This window comes from Thermobia domestica, chromosome 12 (assembly GCF_964235325.1).
Source record: "Thermobia domestica chromosome 12, izTheDome1.hap1.1, whole genome shotgun sequence".
Lineage (NCBI taxonomy): Eukaryota > Metazoa > Arthropoda > Insecta > Zygentoma > Lepismatidae > Thermobia > Thermobia domestica.
In genome coordinates this window covers 10,109,701-10,115,700 of record NC_137465.1, presented here as the reverse complement: position 1 = coordinate 10,115,700, position 6,000 = coordinate 10,109,701, and positions in this window count along the sequence as shown.

Here is a 6,000-nt window from a genome sequence, read left to right as displayed (position 1 = left end):
TCCCATGAATTTTTCCCACATCTGGGAAAACCGGCCCCTTATGTACCTTAGGTGCCCCCACCGGAAGAGGTTTCCTTGCCATGACGTAGGGGTATAACGATGTAATATCATAATAAAGAATGGATTCATCGTCCGCACAATTCACATAAGAACGAAATACTTCAGTACGGCCTCCGTTGTAGCAACTCTTAGGAATAAGAAAGTCGGCAGTAGTATCACATTGTTCTTTAAGGAACTTTTGTAAATCTACATCTGTGCGTACTTTATTATCCCAAGAGCACTCCCATATTTCATACAAATTCATTTTTAGAATTTCTGTGAAATATTTTCGACGGATTTCCGTATGTTCGTACCTTTTTTCAAATGTGTTGTACGGACCATGTGCATTATCTATTATGGCATTACGGTTATTTGGAAAACACGTTTTACAGGCATGCCAGTAACATCCCATAAATTCGAACACGGCATTAAGCTCTGCATTGTATCCGTCAACATTATACCTTCCAAAAGATTGTTCTCCGTTTCGTCCAGCATGCTGGATTTCTATACCCATTTGGTGTTCCATATACTTTAGCCATTTCATTGCTTTTTCACTGGTTTTTGTTTTATAATGGTACCCCAAAGGTGGTATAACAGAAATACTTTCTTCTGGAAGATATGATGTACGATATGTTTGCATGGCTAAACTTGCAATCGTAGACGATACTAGAAAACATTGTAATCCACCCGTTTTCTCTTCTATGATATTACTAAATTTAATAACAGCTTCTGTGAGAATTCTCACATCATTTTCACAATACTCCAGCATTTCCTTTTGCAAATTAAATTGCTTTCCCAATTGCACCTGTTCTTGGTGCCATCCCTCCAACCGCTTTCTTTCTTCATCAGATCGCGATTCAGGATCATAGTACTCTATTCCCGGATATGGTCCTACATAATTTTGGTTTTCTACTGTATTAAACAAATATGGGAAATCTCCCTTCTTTAAATTTTCTGAAAGGCCTAACGTTTTAGGTAATTTTGATAATTTTACACCAACAAACAAATAACTATCTCTAAAAATAATTTTATTATGAATAGAAATACTAAAAATCTTTTGACCCTGAATTAAAGTTTTTGGAATGATATGCTGGGACTCAATGAGAGATCTCAAACAGAAAATGTTATCAAATCGACTACCATTATGACTTATGACACATACTTTACTAAATTGGGGTCTATCTAATAAAATATGTGTAATAAATTCATCAATGGTTTTAAAAGAAAACGAGCGGTTACCGTTTTCATCACCACATGTACTGCAGGCTTCATCAATGCCGTTATTCATACATTTATGGCATACATGTCTAACGCATACCAAGCAAACAACGTGTTCTCGCTCCCCACGCTCATTTTCCGGTTTGAGCATGGTTTCTACGTCAAAGACAATATAAAGAAACCTCTTGATATGAGTAGGTTTTACTTTCTTCACATAACATGAGTGACCTTCCTGTACATGTTCATGACATGTACTGCAAAAGTATTCACCACATGTATGATCAGATTTACGTGTTCTTAAATCATAGAGTGCATTACAGTTGATGCAAACTTTCACATATTCACACACATTCTTGCCAATTTTATTACCTTTTAAGTGATTGTCGAAACACTCACCCCTAGTAAAATATCTATTGCATGCATTGCATTTCATTTTATCCATCGTAACATCTAGTTTGTGCATATGTTCGCAAAATGAACACATTAACTCACACTTATGATAACGATTCAAACCTTTAAATCCTTTTAAACAATGCAAGCAATACTTTTCTTTTCTTAAAAATGACGTTATAGTACGAATAGGACGGAAATGTCCAATACTTCCCCTTTCATTGTAATAAATATAAATGGGTTTTGCATCTTGTAACTCTGGTCTTTGTACTTCTGTTTCCGGATAACGTACTCTAAATTCACGTTTCCTTTCGGGTACTTTTTCATAAATAATAATTTGATAATTTGGAGTTAAATGTTTCTGAAACAATTCAACGTCATTGAAATCGCAACCATCTTTAACGTTAACACCTGCCTCAGTACAAAGCTTAATTGCTCTACCTTTTAATGTATCTCTAGTTGGATCTGTTAAATTACTCAAATTTTGACGTGTTTCGGTATGCTTTGCTATACCCCAAGCAATACTTTTAGGTAAACAAAGTTTGTCATTATCGGTTCCCGGAAGCTCAACCAAATGTTGTACTAAAAATTCATTTAAAGGTAAATATTTGTTTAGTGTGGAATTATTATCTCGTGTTCTTCCAGCACCAAACATCGAATTTACTATATGAAATCGAAAGAGGACATCATTACCTAAAAGGAAGTCTTCATTACTATTTAACACTCTAGTAATGGAAGCTAAAACGGTCTTAGCAGAAATATCTTTGCGGCGTCTCCATGGAACATACATTGCTTTTTTATCCTTACTATTGGACGAATCAATGTACATTCCAACAAAATCGTTAGGTCTCGCATTGTTTAGTACATTATCCAATGCGAAGTTCATTAGGTTTTCAATATAGGCCGCAGGATTTCTAATTTCTTCATTTCCCATTGGCCTTACCGCAATTTCATGTCCCACCAAGTTAAACTTAGTGAAACTTTTTCTGCTTTCATGTACTACTTCGAAATTACCTTCCCCTGTATTTTGAACATCTGTATGTCCGCTACGTTCACTTGGAGGAACGTAACCGGAGGTGCTTGGCTGTGGAGAACCCATTCCGTAACCACGAGTATCCCGTGAACATTGTACACTTGATACCTGTACTTCATTATTTACAACATCCATAGGATTTTGTCCATTTTCACATAACTCGTTTAATAAAGCCTCCACATAATCAGATGTTCCAAACTCATCGGAATTTACTAAAACTGCGGAATTTTGATTTGTTTGTGTACCATCTGCTGCTTCATTTTCTATTTGTTCATTAATAATTTCATCAATTAAATTAAAATCTTCTTGAAGTATGTTTTCCAAGGGTTGACTTTCTTGGTGGACCGAGGTTACGGAATTTTCAACAGATGGTGACACATTATTATTAACCAAAATAAAACGCGATCCATAATTACAAAATTCGGCTACCTCTGCTGCATTCATCCTATCACCTTGTGAGCAATTAAAATAATTAAAATGAATGAATTTATCATATGCCCACTGGTACATGATTTGCTCACGGAAAAATCCGTGTGCAAATAACTCAACAATGTCTGCACTAGACATTGCATATTGCAATATAAGTGGTTGATTATCATGATAAAAATTAAAAAGAGCTGATAGCAAGGTATCATACCTTTCACTGCCACGAAATCCTTGACGTTGCTTATCCATAATACGCCACCAGGTCTCCAACACGCGCTCCTTCGTGTTCAGGCCTTGTATAACACCAGCCAGGTAAATTTCATCAATTTCGTTAAACTCGTTTACGCATGATGCACCGAGAAATTCCATCTGTAAAATATAAAAACAAAAATTAGTTTACATTAAAATAAATACAACAATATATAAAAATATAGTGTTATTCAGTTAACAATATTATTTAGTTTCCTTCTAAGAAACTCTACTTATTTTTTCTGTTAATTTTTTTTATTTCTTCAGTTCTGCAAGAACTTCGTTGTTAAAATAGAGTGTGATCATTATTAAAATTCTGTAAGAACTTCGTTGTTAAAGTAGAGTGTGATCATCATTAAAATTCTGCAAGAACTTTGCTGTTAAAATACAATGTGATCATTTTTAAAATTCTGCAACAACTTTGTTCATAAAATAAAGTGTGAATCTATTAAGAAACATGTTTTGCACAATGGTAAAACAAATTTCGTTTGTTTTAAATAAAATATTATTGTAAATATTTAACAGTTTACAATTTTTAAAAATAATACTTTATATACCAATATTTAATCAAAGTATAAAAACATTATCATTCAAATATGTATAATATATAAATATACTTACGATGATCTAAGTAAATCTGGTATGTATTCTAAAGTTGATAAAAATCAGGATTTCTTCCTTCCTTCCTTTCTTCTTCTTTTTTTGTTTTTCTTCTTATCTTGTTTTGAATTTCAACAACTGTAACAATACAGTTAATATTAATACTCTTTTCTAAATATAATATTTTAATATTTTTTTATTATATGTTTCTATGAATTTATTCACTAAGTAAATATTGTGTTGAAGGTACGGTTACCAGCATACATATGATAATATTTCTTTACCAACGGGGGTATATATACACAATGCCTAACAATAAAAAACAAAACCAGTTTAAAACCGGTTTAAACCAGTTTAGCAGACAAAACAAATTCTTAGCACTACTAAGAAAGGAATTTTTAAACCCACTAACATAAGGTACAAATTACATCATATTGTGTAATATTGTTACTGTTACTAAATTTAAAATATGTTAAAGCACCTGCGTACGAGATTACAAAACAAAATGCGTTTGGGTACCAGACTACAAACTGTGTTGTAGCTTATACAAGTAATAGTGTTATACTTCGTGTTAATATTATAATTATTATTTTTAACGGTAATTAAATTATATTTAACGCAAAGTATACGTATACTACACATGTACGGTAAATCATAATACGTTTTTTATGTTTATGTTTGATTAAGTTTGTTAATGTTTGTGTAATACATGTACACAAATTGTAAATAAACTGTTATGTTTATGATCGGCAATGTTCGGTAAACTTCGGTTAAGTTCGGAACCATTTGTGTAATACATTAACCAATATATACAAAATTGTAGATACATTTTTGTTTGTTCGTAAAACTTCGGTTAAGTTCGTGTTAACTTGTTTACATTTTTAATTATTAGTGTTTTAAAGTTATTACATATCATTAAAATTCATCCGCCATGTTTGTTTCTTCAAACAACGCCACCTGTACCATAACATTCACATTAGTGTGTATAAGACTGTGCGTGTGTGTACATGTACCATAGCAAGTTACCGAGTGTTGTTTGTTTTTATAAGCGGCAATACCCCGCGCAGTTTCCGGGCAACAAAATTTTACGCGTCCCGCGTCGCAAAAACCTTTTTCCGGGCGCAAATACCGCGCGGGGCGTACCGGTCGCGGTAAAAAACGCGCGGCGCGTACCGGTCGCGGTAAAAAACGCGCGAAAATGGTATTTATTTTAGTAATATTATTCATTTTACCTATTCATATAAAAATATATCTTTTAATAATCATATTTCCAAAGTTTCAAAAAAATCAACGCCATATTGTTTATGCAAATTCATTAAATTTTTATTTTCAAGTTACATTGTTCTAATCTGTATAGTCGTGTTCCTTAGGTCCTAACATTCAAGAAAATACTTTTCTTTACTTTCTACAACCAATAGTTTGGCCAAAAAAGCAAAAAAATAAAAAAACTATACTTTTTGAACACCCTGTATATAAATTTCAAAAAATAAAAATTGTTCAAATGTATCATGTAGGGTGTCTTTCTATATAGATTTTGACCTGATAAATCGATTTCTGTTGTCCATTTTCACCTACAATCAACCGTTTAGGAGCTACGCCCATTTAAAATTATTTTCAAGTTACATTGTTCTAATCTGTATAGTAATGTTCCTTAGGTCCTAACGATTAAGAAAATACTTTTCTTTTCTTTCTACGATCAATAGTTTGCCCTAAAAAGCCAAAAATGTAAAAACTATACTTTTGGAACACCCTGTATATAAATTTCAAAAAAATAAAAATTGTTCAAATGTATCATGTAGGGTGTCTTTCTATATAGATTTTGACCTGATAAATCGATTTCTGTTGTCCATTTTCACCTACGATCAACCGTTTAGGAGCTATGCACATTTAAAATTATTTTAAAGTTACATTGTTCTAATCTGTATGGTAGTGTTCCTTAGGTCCTAACGATTAAGAAAATATCTTTCTTTACTTTCTACGACCAATAGTTTGGCGTAAAAACCCAAAAAATAAAAAACTATACTTTTGGAACACTGTATAAAATC